This window comes from Somniosus microcephalus, chromosome 2 (assembly GCF_052327205.1).
Source record: "Somniosus microcephalus isolate GS21.2 chromosome 2, FLI_Smic_1.0, whole genome shotgun sequence".
Classification (NCBI taxonomy): domain Eukaryota; kingdom Metazoa; phylum Chordata; class Chondrichthyes; order Squaliformes; family Somniosidae; genus Somniosus; species Somniosus microcephalus.
In genome coordinates this window covers 341,441,649-341,456,936 of record NC_140988.1, presented here as the reverse complement: position 1 = coordinate 341,456,936, position 15,288 = coordinate 341,441,649, and positions in this window count along the sequence as shown.

Sequence of the window (15,288 nt, the reverse complement as noted above, 5' to 3'; positions counted from 1 at the left end):
TGAGAAATTAGAGGTGAAAGACATGGCAGAACATGAAAGACAAGATGTACAAGAACTCATAAAAATATTAAAGGAAACCCAAGACAAATATGGGGCGGCAATGACCGAGATTCAACAACTTGAAGAACAGATTCAACTGGGAATCTGTTCAGTGGAAGAAAAGGGAACTGTAAGAAACACAGAGACTGTAAGAATGGCCTCTGAACATGAGCTAGAGAGCATCAAGGCGCAACTTCTCCGAGCGCTGGAAGCCAAAGTACAAGAGGAAAAGAAGGTGAAAGCATTGGAGGAAAAGGTGGATGAAATGGAGAAGACTCTGACCCACAGTGTTCCCGTGGAAGAGTTAACGGTCAGCCAACTCCTTCATATGCTGAAGGACAAGACTCTACAATGGGAACAATCTGAACACGAGCTTCAATCTTCAAAGGGAAGGAGTTCGGAGCTCTCAAAAGTTATGGAAATAGCTGAGGTTGCAACACAGATTTTACAGGGATGCCAAAAGTACGCTGAATCACGTCAATGTGAACAGCAGAATGTTGAAACAGCTGCTCCAGTAGAAGGATTGAATAGCCTGATCAATCAATCCCCGAGGGAAGGGGAAGTATTGAAATCACAAACGAGGTCATTAGTGAAGGATTTGCAGGAAACCCAGGAAGAGCGGGATGAATATGAACGCATGAAGAAGTCTCTTCAGGAAAGATGTCTAGGGAGGGAACAACAGTCGGCTAACGTCCAGTTGGGTACGGAAGAAGTAGCAGGCCCTCTCGCTAGACTAGCTCAGGACGACACCGAATATTACCATGACCTGTTGAGTGACACGGAATATTACGATGACTTGGTCTGCCCAGCTTGTGATGAAAACTCCCAAAGTGCAGAAATCAGGATGAAGCACTTAAAGTCTAAGGAACATAGGGAGATGGTGGCGCTACAGCTGGCAGCGGATAAGGGAGCCCCAAGAGTCTCCAAGAAGCAGAAAAGAAAAAGACGAAGCAGAAGACGATAACCATCTAAATCATTATCACTTCTATCAGATCATGCACGTGGGCCCCACGAAGGGGGCCAAATCAGTTGGGAAGTAGGAAAAATTACCAAGGCAGTCCAGCTGTTTGTAAAAGTCAGCACTGCTGGTTCAGCAGGACGGAAGTTCAAGCTGTTAAGCCAAGGGAAAGACTATTGGATGAGTCACGCTAGAAATGTGAACCGGCTACACCACAGAGATGTTGTTCGGACCGAGTCAAGACCAGAGACTGAATCTGTGAACTGTTCCCGCAGAGACCGAATCTGTGAACTGTTTCCCGCAGAGACTATATCTGTGAATTGTTTTACATGACGTTGATTATATGTTATGTTTAATGGGGAATAAGTATGTTGTAAGCTAAAAAGGGAGGATTGTAGTGTATGTACCCGTCTACCTTTAAGAGAACCATTGTATGTAACCGTTCACCTTTAAGAGAACTATTTTAGGTGTGGCACTACTTTGTTTGGCTGCTGTATACGGTAATACCGACGGTGACCACACCAGTATATAAGTGTTGTGCCAGGAGTTATTGGGCAGATTCGCCCTGACCTTCAAATAGTAAAGTCCTGTTTTAAGTTACTCTTGGAGTCTGTGTATTAATTAACTAAACAACCCACAGACTTTACAGGGAGGGTTGTACCCGGTGTCCATTTATCTCTCAACCAACACCACTGAAACAGCTTGTCTGGTCTTTATCACATTGCTGTTTGTGGGAGCTGGCTGTGCACAAATTGGCTGCTACGTTTCTCTCGTTACAACAGTGACTACACTTCAAAAAGTACTTCATTGGCTGTAAAGCACTTTGTGACGCCCTGAGGTTGTGCCAGGCGTTATATAAATGCAAGACTTTCTTTACATATTTGATGTGTGCGCTGAGTTCCTAAAAGTTGCTCTTGGCAAGAGAGGTCAGAGTGCAAGTGTCTTTGGGACTATGGGGAGGAGGCCTCACAGCAGAGTGATGTAAGCAGCGTGGAGGGAGACAACTCCGGTCGCCAACCCTCCAGGATTGTCCTGGAGCCTCCAGGAATGAAAGATTAATTCCTGGACAGTATTTCATTTCAAGCAACCCAGGAGAAAACTCGCAGAGGTATTTTAAAAAATGGAGTGTTTTTTTCTCACTTTCGTTGAACACTTTTGTTTACTAGTTATAAAAATATTGAAGGTGGGGGGAAAAAAGGATGTTGGACTAGGCGGGGTGGCTGGAGGTCATGTGAGGAAATCTCCAGGAATACGTCCAAGCAGAGTTGGCAACCCCAGAGACAACTGAGGAGCTGGGGTTGATTTTCACCTTTGGGGCGTCCCTCTGCAGCTCTGGGGTTCCAGGCCAGTGTAATACCGGGTGGTCTGAATGCTGCACAGTCCCACAAGCAGGTCCTGGAGGGGGACGATCGTGGAGGGGAACAAGTGCGAAGCGGCAGCAACCTGCGGTCTTTCTGTGGTGGCAGGCAGCGCACTCCTATTACCCCTGGCTCCACAACGGTATAACCCAGAAACGCTTCTCAACCATTCTTTAGAGCAGCCGGCAGCAGTCCCTTTAAAGCCCGCTGGTTTGGCTGCTCAACACCAGGACACGCATTGTGTCCAATTGTCCCTGAAAATTGCAATCGGGATCCTAATGATGTCATAGGACTCTGATTTGCACAATCAAGAGGCCTACCGACTGAAACGGGCAGGCATTCTGGCCTGCTCAGAGCAAAGCATGTACCCAAACCCTTTACCATTTTACTCATTCTGCTGAGCGCTACATACCAGAGACGGCAAGGCCAGTCAAGGCTTGGTCCATGGCTGCTCAGACGGCTACCGCAGAGGGTTTGGATTCCCGAGTCAAATGGGTGATCTCTTGCAGCTTCCAGCAGCTTGAGGTTCAGTGGGGCAGAATCAGGAGACAGGCAACGCTCGAGCATCTGGTGTGGGCCTGAGCCAACAAGAAGATTGCACGCAGTTATATTATTACATCCTCAGGATGCCCCAAAGTGCTTGACAGCCAATGAAATACTTTTGAAGGGCAGTCGTTGTCATGTAGGCAAATGCAGCAGCCTATTTACACACGGCAAGATCACGGCAAAGGAGAAGTGCGGTGAGTGACCATTTCATCTACTTTTGGTGGTGTTGGTTTGAGGGAGGACTGTCGGCCGAGACATCAGGAGAAGTCCCAGTGCCGTGGCATGTTTTACATCCACCCAAACTAACAGAACGGGCAGGCGAGCCCTCAATTTAACATCATCTGAAAGACACCATCTCCAACAATGCAGCAGTACTGCGCTGAAGTGTCACTTTCAAGCTAAGCGTGGGGTTGGAACCCACAGTAAGTTAAGGTTACATAGCATTAAAACTTCAAAAGTTCTGAATTCATTCATTCCATGTGCTGTTAGAAAATGTCACAAATACAGAAATATATGAGTCATTTTTTTTTTTAAAGGCATAAATAACTCACTTTTAACATAAATAAATGTGCTGCTATACATAAAAATATTGCACATTGGTCCAGTTCTTTAGAGATTCAAATAGAATTAGATCTAGTTCATTAAACCTACTGCCATAACTAGACATTTAAACCTCTGCATTACCTCATCACATCTATAGTACATATTTAAATCCTAAAAGCTCTATTCCTAACCTAATTATCCTCCTTTCAATAATTTTAACAAAAAAAATATGTAACAGGAATCGCCACTTTATGCTCATGCCTACATTGTCTCTAAATAACCGAAAGTAGGAAAATATATCTTACTCTAAAAGTACCTCTCCCCTGACTAATACCTGCTTTTAACTATTGCCTACTGTTAATCTCTTTTAACCCTTTTGTCAATGTTGAGGCCAGGCTCTGTTCACATTCTAAGTCTCAACAGTCAACACACTGTGCCCCATTGATCTGAAAGTCTCCATTTGCTTTTATGAAAGTTTGATTTGAATTTATTCTGACCGAGGCAACAGTGTTGCTCTGCACTTGATTTTCTTCACCCTAGATTTCCACTCACACCTCATTTCATTTTTTTATGCCTTTCCGAACCTTGCTTCCCTTCATCTAAAGAAAGCAGGACAGCAGGGGCTGGGTGCTTATCTACAAATACTGCCGATACCTCTGTGTGGTCAGCTAGTGGAAAGTGAACTGATGGCGGGGCAACTATTTCTCCCTCCAGATGAAATGATCCATTATCCCGAGATATTCTGCCAAGCAGTCCAAGTGACCTGACAAAACCAATCCGAATTGTGCCAGAGAGACATGCATGGCAGATGGCCTCGGAATGGAGTCTGTTCATGGTACAAAGCTAAGGAAGGATATACTTGCCATAGAGGGAGTGCAACGAAGGTTCACAAGATTGATTCCTGGGATGGCAGGACTGTCGTATGAGGAGAGGTTGAGTAAACTAGGCCTGTATTCTCTTGAATTCAGAGAATGAGAGGGGATCTCATTGAAGCATACAAAATTATTACAGGGCTTGATAGGGTGGATGCTGGGAGAATGTTTCCCTTGGCTGGGGAGTCTAGAACCAGGGGCCACAGCCTCAGGATAAAGGGTCGGCCATTCAGGACTGAGATGAGAAGAAATTTCTTCACACAGAGGGTGGTGAATCTTTGGAATTCTCTACCCCAGAGGGCTGTGGAGGCTCAGTCATTGGGTATATTCAAAACAGAAGTCGATAGATTTCTGACTAGTAAGGGCATCAAGGGATATGGTGATAGGGTCGGTGAATGGAGTTGAAGCAGAAGATCAGCCATGATCATATTGAATGGCGGAACAGGCTCTAAGGGCCGAATGGCCTACTCCTGCTCCTATTTCTTATGTTTTTAAACCCTTTACGGTTGAGAAACCTGCGTTCACACTGTGCAAACCTAACTCTGAATAGATTCTAAAAACTGAAGGCCAGATTAGTTGTCAGTCGTGTTGGATTTATTGGCTGGTTTTGACACCCAGCCTCATCTGTATGAATAATAAAGGGCAGGCGAATGTGGCCTCTGTGGACATTCTGTTCAAAAAAAAGCAATTATTGATAAAGAAAGACTTGCACTTCTATAGCGCCTTGCATGACCACCGGATGTCTCAAAGCGCTTTACAGCCAACAAAGTTCTTTTGGAGTGTAGTATCTGTTGTAATGTGGGAAACGTGGCAGCCAATTTGTGCATGGCAAGCTCCCACAAACAGCAATGTGACAATGACCAGATAATCAGTTTTGGTTATGTTGATTGAGGGATAAATATTGGCCAGGACACCGGGGATAACTCCCCTGCTCTTCTTCGAAATAGTGCCATGGGATCTTTTACGTCCACCTGAGAAAGAAGACGGTGCCTTGGTTTAACAGCTCATCTGAAAGACGGCACCTCCGACAATGCAGCACTCCCTCAGCACTGCACTGGAGTGTCAGCCTAGATTTATGTGCTCAAGTCCCTGGAGTGGGACTTGAACCACACAACCTTCTGACTCAGAGGCGAGGGTGCTACCCAGTGAGCCACGGCTAACGACTTAATTTTGAGAGGTGTGTGAACAAGCACTCTAGAGAAGCAACATTTTGTGCCAATGTGCAATACTATCATAATTCATTTACCACTGAGTGCGGTATATTATTGGTGACAGCAAAGTGCCACTTACAGTGATTGTTTCCACTCTACAATACCCACTTATTACCAAATGCCACTTTAATAGAATAGCTCCCAGTAGACCAAGCCGCCAATTAGAGTAAATTATTCGGAAAGCAGATCTATTTGCAAAGGCAGGTCTGGAGTTGTCCCTTTTATGGGGGTGGGAACATAGCCTATTTAAGTTGAAGTAGAATCGATTGCCTCCCACTCATTTACACTAACACTAGGACGTCATAGTTTCACAAAATACTTCTCTCAATGGAAATGTGCTGCTACACACAACTGGAGGGCATTATTATACTTGCCTATAATATACTGGTTAATACGATAGCAAAATACTGCGGATGCTGGAAATCCGAAATAACAACAGAAAACACTGGAAAAACTCAGCAGGCCAGGCAACATCTGTGGAGAGAGAAAAACAGAGTCAACGTCAGAGTCAGAAGGGTTGCGACCTGAAACGTTGACCCTGTTTTTCTCTCTCCACGGATGTTGCCTGGCCTGCTGAGTTTTTCCAGCATTTTGTGCTGTTATATACTGGTTAATGATTGTTATCCTTTATTGTTCATAAAGCTAATTCTTGGGTTTCAAAAAAACCAAACCTTTGGATGAAGAGAAGACTGATGATACATCACTTGAGGACATCCTCTCCTGAGAACATAATTTTTAGTCATTTTGGCCCAACCAGCTCATCTCTTTTTGATAGATCAAGCCACCCCTCTCCAGTGACTTTAGAAACCATTTCCACTGCCTGCTTCAACCGCCCTCCTCTACCCACCTTGGTTATGCTGCCAGTCTGTCTGTGAGACTTTAGGGGAAGAAGTTACATAGATACATAGAAGATAGGAGCAGGAGTAGGCCATTCGGCCCTTCGTGCCTGCTCCGCCATTTAATGAGATCATGGCTGATCCTTTAATTCAGTATCCCGTCCCCGCCTTCTCTCCGTAACCCTTAACCCCTTTTGCCCGTAGAAATATATCTAATTCCCTCTTAAATATATTTAATGAGCTGGCGTACACTGCCCTCTGTGGCAATGAGTTCCACAGGTTCACCACTCTCTGAGTGAAGAAATTCCCCCTCATCTCTGTCCTAAATGGTTTAGCCCTTATCCTTAAATTATGTCCTCTAGTTCTGTTCTCACCCGCCAAGGGAAACATTCCTTCTGCATCCAGTCTGTCTAGACCTGTCAGAATTTTATACACTTCTATGAGGTCCCCTCTCAATCTTCTAAACTCCAGTGTGTACATCCCTAAACTACATAGTCTCTCCTCATAGGTCATTCCCGCCATTCCTGGTATCAGCCTGGTGAATCGCCGCTGCACCCCCTCCATGGCAAGAACATCCTTCCTCAGATGAGGCGACCAAAACTGTACACAGTACTTGAGGTGTGGTCTCACCAGTGCCCTGTACAGCTGCAGCAAGGCATCCCTGTTCCTGTATTCTAACCCTTTTGCTATGAAGGCCAGCATACCGTTTGCCTTCTTGACCGCCTGTTGCACCTGCATGCTCGCCTTCAGTGACTGGTGTACAAGAACACCCAGGTCTCTCTGTACTTCCCCCTCTCCCAATCTATTGCCATTTAAATAATAATTTGCCCTCCCGTTCCTGCACCCAAGGTGGATAACTTCGCACTTGTCCACATTATAGTGCATCTGCCATTTATCCGCCCAATCGCCCAGTCTGTCCAAATCGCTCTGGAGCTTCCTGGTCTCTTCCTCTGAGCCCACCCCACCTCCTAGTTTAGTGTCGTCTGCAAATTTGGAAATGCTGCATCCGACTCCCTGATCCAGGTCATTAATGTAAATTGTGAACAGCTGGGGGCCCAGGACAGATCCCTGTGGTACCCCACTTGTTACTGCCTGCCATTCAGAAAATGAGCCGTTTATTCCAACTCTCTGTTTTCTATCTGACAGCCAGTTCCCTATCCACGCCAAAACTTTCCCCTTTATCCCATGAGCCTCAATTTTCCATGCTAATCTTTTATGTGGGACCTTATCGAAGGCCTTTTGGAAGTCCAGGTACACCACATCTACTGGCTCTCCCCCATCTATTCTACCAGTTACTCCCTCAAAAAATTCCAATAGATTAGTCAAGCACGATTTACCCTTTGTAAATCCATGTTGACTCTGTCCTATCCTGTCCCCATTTGCTAAGTGCTCCGCTATTTCATCCTTAATGATGGACTCCAGCATTTTGCCCACAACTGATGTAAGGCTTACAGGTCTGTAATTACCTGCTTTTTCCCTACCCCCCTTTTTGAATAGTGGGGTAACGTTAGCTACCCTCCAATCCATCGGCACTGTTCCCGAGTCTAATGAATTCTGAAAAATCATCCTTAGTGCATCCGCTATCTCTAGGGCCACCTCCTTCAGTACCCTAGGATGCATGTTATCAGGCCCTGGGGATTTGTCCACCTTCAATCCCTTTAGCTTCCTTAACACCATATCCTTAGAGATATTGATTTGCGTCAGTTCCTCCTTTGCCAATGTCCCTATTTTTCCCGATATCCCAGGGAGGTTTTTTGTGTCTTCCTTCGTAAAGACTGACCCAAAGTATGCATTTAGTTGATCTGCCATTTCCTTATTTCCCATTATATATTCCCCCGTATCTGACTGCAATGGACCAACTTTGGTTTTCACCAGTCTTTTCCTTTTGATATATTTATAAAAGCTTTTGGAGTTAGTTTTTATATTTTCCGCCAGCTTGTTTTCGTAAGCTATTTTGCCCCTCTTGATCATGCCCTTTGCCCTCCTTTGCTCTATCTTAAACTGTTCCCAATCTTCCGCTCTGGCGCTTTTTTTGGCTATTTTATACGCCCTATCTTTGGATTTTATGCTGTCTCTAATTTCCCCTGTTATCCACGGTTGAGTCACCTTTTTAGATTTCCTTTTATGCCAGATTGGTATACACAATTTTTGCAATTTTGTCATTCTATCTTTAAATGTTTGCCATTGTTTATCTACCTCCAGTCCTCTCAGGAACGTTGTCCAATCAGACCTACTCAGTTCCCGTCTCATGGCATCATAATTCCCCTTGTTTAAATTCAGGACCTTAGTCTCTGAGTCAATTTCTTCGCTCTCCATTTCGAGTGAGAAATCGATCATGTTATGATCGCTCTGACCCAAGGGTCCCCGTACAACAAGATTACTGATTAGTCCCTTCTCATTGCACAGTACCCAGTCCAATATAGCCTGTTCCCGAGTTGGTTCCTCGACATATTGATCCAGATAACCATCCCTTAAACACTCAAGGAATTCCTCCTCCTCATTATTTTTACTGATTAGGCTAGTCCAATCTATATGTAAGTTAAAGTCACCTATGATGACAGCTGTGCTCTTATTGCACGCTTCTCTAATTTCCCTCGTGATGCCCTCCCTAACCTCTATTTTACTATTTGGAGGCCTATATACCACTCCTATTAATGTTTTTCGCCCCTCGCTATTTCTTAGCTCCACCCATATAGATTCTGTATTAACTGAGTTAATATCCTTCCTTTCAATTGCATTTATCCCCTCTTTTACTAGCAATGCTACCCCTCCTCCCTTTCTTTTTTGTCGATCCTTCCTAAATACTGAATACCCCTGTATGTTAAGCTCCCAGCCCTGCTCACCCTGCAACCATGTTTCCGTAATCCCAATTAGATCATAATTATTAACCTCTATTTCCACAGCTAATTCATCTACCTTGTTCCTGATGCTTCTCGCATTAAGGTATAAAACCCTCAGGCTTTTTTTATGCTCACATTTTTTATGAATTAGTTTGGCCCTTTGTTTTTTGTTCCTCACCCTTTTACCATTTATTTCTGTCTGCCTTTCACTTTCCTCTATTTCACTACATAGGTTTCTAGCCCCCTGCCATACTAGTTTAAATGCTCCCGAACTGCTTTATCAAAAATTACCCCGAGAACATCAGTTCCATCTCTGCACAGGTGTAGACCGTCCCTTTTGTATAGGTCACACCTACCACAAAACTGGTTCCAATGCCTCAAAAATTTAAAACCCTCCCTCTTACACCACTGCTCAAGCCACGTATTTAGCCTAACTATCCTGTTCTCTGTACTCTTACTAGCACGTGGCACTGGTAGTAATCCAGAGATTACTACCTTCGAGGTCCTACTTTTTAGCTTGGCTCCTAACTCCCTAAATTCTACTTGTAGGACCTCTTCCCTTTTTTTAGCTACGTCGTTGGTACCAACATGTATCACGACAACTGGCTGTTCCCCCTCCCCCTCCAGAATGTTCTGCACCCGCGCCGAGACATCCTTGACCCTTGCACCAGGGAGGCAACATACCATCCTGGAGTCTCGGTCGCGACCACAGAAACCCCTATCTATTCCCCTTACAATCGAATCCCCTATTACTATAGCCCTGCCACTCTTTTTCCCTCCCTTCTTTGCAACAGAGCCAGTCATGGTGCCATGAGCCTGGCTGCTGGTGCCTTCCCCCGATGCGTCACCCCCCCCGACAACAGTACCTAAGACGGTGAACCTGTTGCTAAGGGAGACAACCCCAGGGGATTTCTGCACTACCTTCCTGCCCTTGCTCTGCCTTTTGGTCACCCATGTACTGTCTACGCTGGCCTTAACCTGCGGTGTGACCAACTCACTAAATGTGCTATCCACACCCCTCTCAGAATCGTGGATGCTCCAAAGTGAGTCCATCTGCAGCTCAAGGGCCGTCATGCGGTCCCACATGAGCTGCAGCTGGACACACTTCCCGCACACATAGTCGTCAGGGACACAGGAAGCGTCCCTGATTTCCCACATGTTACAGGAGGAGCATGACACAGGTCCGAGCTCTACTGCCATGACTTAACCCTTATATTACTTTTTAATTTTCTAGTTTTAGTTTATTTATCGACTTTTGTTTTCCCGAAGCTTACTTAGACCAATGTATACTGTACTCCTCTTATTCCTTTTTAAACTAACCAAATCCCACTAGTTTTGATTTTACTTTCTAGGAAGGTTTGAGGAAAGTACTTACCAGTTAGTCTTACCTCCCTGGTCTTTCGCTGACTTCCCGGTCTTGTGTCCCCTTGGTCCTACGCCGACTTCCCGCTCCTCCCGGTTCCTGCCCTGCTGAAAAGAAACTGAGACCAAAAAATTTGTGACCTCTGTTTTTAGACAGCTGCTAAAAGACTACTAGGTTAGAGGAGGGGGGCGGTGGGGGTTCCTACTCTGTAGGAACTCGGGTTTAAGCCACCACCCTCCTTAAATACCTTTCACCTGGGTGCTTCCCACCAGGTCCGCTTCTGAAAAAAAGCTCACGAGCTGGACTTCCGCCTCAGCTGTTTTTTTAAATGGCTTTTTAACTCTCTCCTTCCCTGAGATTGGAGATTGGTGAGGCCTACCTGGGCCTCTGGAGCCTCTTGTAGTCGCTCTGCCGCTCAGCTCCGCCTCCACCCGCTGCCGATGCCGCACTGGGGCCTACCTGGGCCTCTGGAGCCTCTTGTAGTCGCTCTGCCGCTCAGCTCCGCCTCCACCCGCTGCCGATGCCGCACTGGGGCCTACCTGGGCCTCTGGAGCCTCTTGTAGTCGCTCTGCCGCTCAGCTCCGCCTCCACCCGCTGCCGATGCCGCACTGGGGCCTACCTGGGCCTCTGGAGCCTCTTGTAGTCGCTCTGCCGCTCAGCTCCGCCTCCACCCGCTGCCGATGCCGCACTGGGGCCTACCTGGGCCTCTGGAGCCTCTTGTAGTCGCTCTGCCGCTCAGCTCCGCCTCCACCCGCTGCCGATGCCGCACTGGGGCCTACCTGGGCCTCTGGAGCCTCTTGTAGTCGCTCTGCCGCTCAGCTCCGCCTCCACCCGCTGCCGATGCCGCACTGGGGCCTACCTGGGCCTCTGGAGCCTCTTGTAGTCGCTCTGCCGCTCAGCTCCGCCTCCACCCGCTGCCGATGCCGCACTGGGGCCTACCTGGGCCTCTGGAGCCTCTTGTAGTCGCTCTGCCGCTCAGCTCCGCCTCCACCCGCTGCCGATGCCGCACTGGGGCCTACCTGGGCCTCTGGAGCCTCTTGTAGTCGCTCTGCCGCTCAGCTCCGCCTCCACCCGCTGCCGATGCCGCACTGGGGCCTACCTGGGCCTCTGGAGCCTCTTGTAGTCGCTCTGCCGCTCAGCTCCGCCTCCACCCGCTGCCGATGCCGCACTGGGGCCTACCTGGGCCTCTGGAGCCTCTTGTAGTCGCTCTGCCGCTCAGCTCCGCCTCCACCCGCTGCCGATGCCGCACTGGGGCCTACCTGGGCCTCTGGAGCCTCTTGTAGTCGCTCTGCCGCTCAGCTCCGCCTCCACCCGCTGCCGATGCCGCACTGGGGCCTACCTGGGCCTCTGGAGCCTCTTGTAGTCGCTCTGCCGCTCAGCTCCGCCTCCACCCGCTGCCGATGCCGCACTGGGGCCTACCTGGGCCTCTGGAGCCTCTTGTAGTCGCTCTGCCGCTCAGCTCCGCCTCCACCCGCTGCCGATGCCGCACTGGGGCCTACCTGGGCCTCTGGAGCCTCTTGTAGTCGCTCTGCCGCTCAGCTCCACCTCCACCCGCTGCCGATGCCGCACTGGGGCCTACCTGGGCCTCTGGAGCCTCTTGTAGTCGCTCTGCCGCTCAGCTCCGCCTCCACCCGCTGCCGATGCCGCACTGGGGCCTACCTGGGCCTCTGGAGCCTCTTGTAGTCGCTCTGCCGCTCAGCTCCGCCTCCACCCGCTGCCGATGCCGCACTGGGGCCTACCTGGGCCTCTGGAGCCTCTTGTAGTCGCTCTGCCGCTCAGCTCCGCCTCCACCCGCTGCCGGTGCCGCACTGGGGCCTACCTGGGCCTCTGGAGCCTCTTGTAGTCGCTCTGCCGCTCAGCTCCGCCTCCACCCGCTGCCGATGCCGCACTGCCGCCTGCATTGCTCCCGTTTTCCAAATGTAAACTGGGCGCAAAACAAACTGAATCGGCAGTGGGACTGCCTGCACCCAATCTGCTAAATTTATTGGGCCTTTTTCTGAGGTGTCACTTAAAACTGGCGTTAGGCTCCTTAAATATGTAAATTAGTGGGCTAACACCTATTGAAGGACCCCATCAAGAAACTTGTTGGCGATAAGCAGCCTCATTCAGGATTCTTCAACAGCCCCCGTGGCCATTAACGAGAGGTAGGTGAATTGTTTTCTAAACACTCCTGTGGAGCCGGAGGAGCAGGAGTGCTCCCTAGGCGGTTAAGAAGGCAAATGGTATGTTGGCCTTCGTAGCGAGAGGGTTCGAGTACAGGAACAAGGATGTCTTGCTGCAGTTGTACAGAGCCTTGGTGAGACCACATCTTGATTATTGTGTGCAGTTTTGGTCGCCTTATCTGAGGAAGGACGTTCTTGCCATGGAAGGAGTTCAGCGAAGATTCACCAGGCTGATACCTGGGATGGCAGGAATGACGTATGAGGAGAGATTGGGTCGATTGGGCTTGTACTCACTGGAGTTTAGAAGAATGAGAGGGGATCTCATTGAAACTTATAAAATTCTGACAGGACTGGACAGACTAAATGCAGGAAGGATGTTCCCGATGGCGGGGGAGTCCAGAACCAGGGGTCACAGTCTAAGGATAAGGGGTATGCCATTTAGGACAGAAATGAGGAGGAATTTCTTCACCCAGAGAGTGGTGAACCTGTGGAATTCTCTACCACAGAAGGCAGTAGAGGCCAATTCATTAAATATATTCAAGAAGGAGTTGGATATATTTCTTAAGGCTAAAGGGATCAAGGAGTATGGGGAGAAAGCGGGGACCGGGCACTGAATTTGGATGATCAGCCATGATCGCATTGAATGGCGGAGCAGGCTTGAGGGGCCGAATGGCCTACTCCTGCTCCTATCTACTATGTTTCTATGTTTGACTCCATATGAGTCCTGATCGCTCCCCCCCTCCCCCCCCACCAAAACCTGTTCCAACCCTCCCACCTCCCGGGGACTTACCTGAAGGCCATGTTGATGAGGCCCGAGGACCAATTTCTATCGATCCTCGAACCTCTCGGTTCGGGCGTACCAGACGATCAGCATCAAGTGTGAGCCCGAAAACAGGCCCAGATCAAAATCTGCCCCCTTATATCAGTGTAGCTGAAGTCCGTCCACCACACCTCTGAGAGAGACCGTAACCAGATTTCCATTTCCAATCCCCCTACCCACAGTTTCCACATCAAACAACATAGAATTGCTACCATTTGCAGTAGGCTCAAAAAAGCAAAATATTTGGTCAAAATACAAGTCAATCCAAAATTGTGTAAAATGCTTTCAGACATCTTGACCTTAAGATGTGTATAATTGCAAATATCATGTTATATTATTAATAACATTATTGGGTTCGTTGCAAGCTGTTTTCCTATAACTGAATGATAAATGGTTCTGAGACCTGGGTAGATTTGCAATGGTGTCTAATGTTTTGGCTGGTTTTGACAGTACAGAATTGTTTACATGAATGATAAAGGGTAATTGTCAGTGTCGAAATATGAACTATGGATGCTTGTATTGTTATAAAAACTTAATTGACAACTACTTACATTTAAAATAATTGGGAAAAGCGACTACACTAGTAACTTTAAATGGCAATTTTTAAAGATGTAAATATTTCAAATATGAACTAAACACAAGAAATTAAATCCCTTTAAATCCTCTAACTAGGCAATGGGACTTTGCACTTTAGCTGGTTTGGGTTCCTTCCTTTCCTGTATGGCCTCCACTCTAAAGAACTGTGCCTTTCTTACAATAAGGGTCAGGGAGTTTTGTACTGGTGATTCCCTCTCCGGCTGTGCGTGGAGATTTGCAGTTGGAGACAAACTTGACCCTGTCAGCCCTCTTCCCATCATTCAGACATTTTCAGCAGTCATCACCTTCTCAATGGATGGTTCGGACTTTATTAATACCTTAAGCAGTTTCCGCTCGTGCAACACAGCATCTGCTGGACTAGGCTCCGATGCGATGTTTCCTGGGCCCAAATACGGCATCTCACCATTTTAAAACTATGTTTGCCCGCATGTCTACCCCTTGTTCTTTAAACTGCGGCTTCCTTATTTGTTTCTTCCCCTGCCATTTTCTGCAGTTTGCCACAGCTAGGCTTATTTGTAAACATTGAGTTGCTCATTTTAAGGCTGTGAAGCTGATTCATTTGCAGGATTCCAACTGGCAATTGATCGACCAGTTAACTTTACCACTGTCTGATTTACCATAGTGCTGAAAATTAAAGATAACAGTGTTAGTGGTTTGATGATAAAAAAAAAAATTTTTAATTCATTGATGGGATGTGGGCGTCGCTGGCTAGGTCAGCATTTATTGCCCATCCCTAATTGCCCTTGAGAAGATGGTGCTGAGCCGCCTTCTTGAACCGCTGCAGTCCATATGGTGTAGGTACACCCACAATGCTGTTAGGAAGGGAGTTCCAGGATTTTGGCCCAGCGACAGTGAAGGAACGGCGATACAGGTCCAAGTCAGGATGGTGTGTGGCTTGGAGGGGAACTTATAGGTGGTGATGTTCCCATGCGTCTGCTGCCCTTGTCCTTCTAAGTGGTAGAGGTCGTGGGTTTGGAAGGTGCTGTTGAAGGAGCTTTGGCGAGTTGCTGCAGTGCATCTTGTAGATGGTACACACTTCAGCCACAGTGCGCTGGTGGTGGAGGGAGTGAATGTTGAAGGTGGTGGATGGAGAGCCAATCAAGCAGACTGCTTTATCCTGAATGGTGTTGAGCTTCTTGAGTG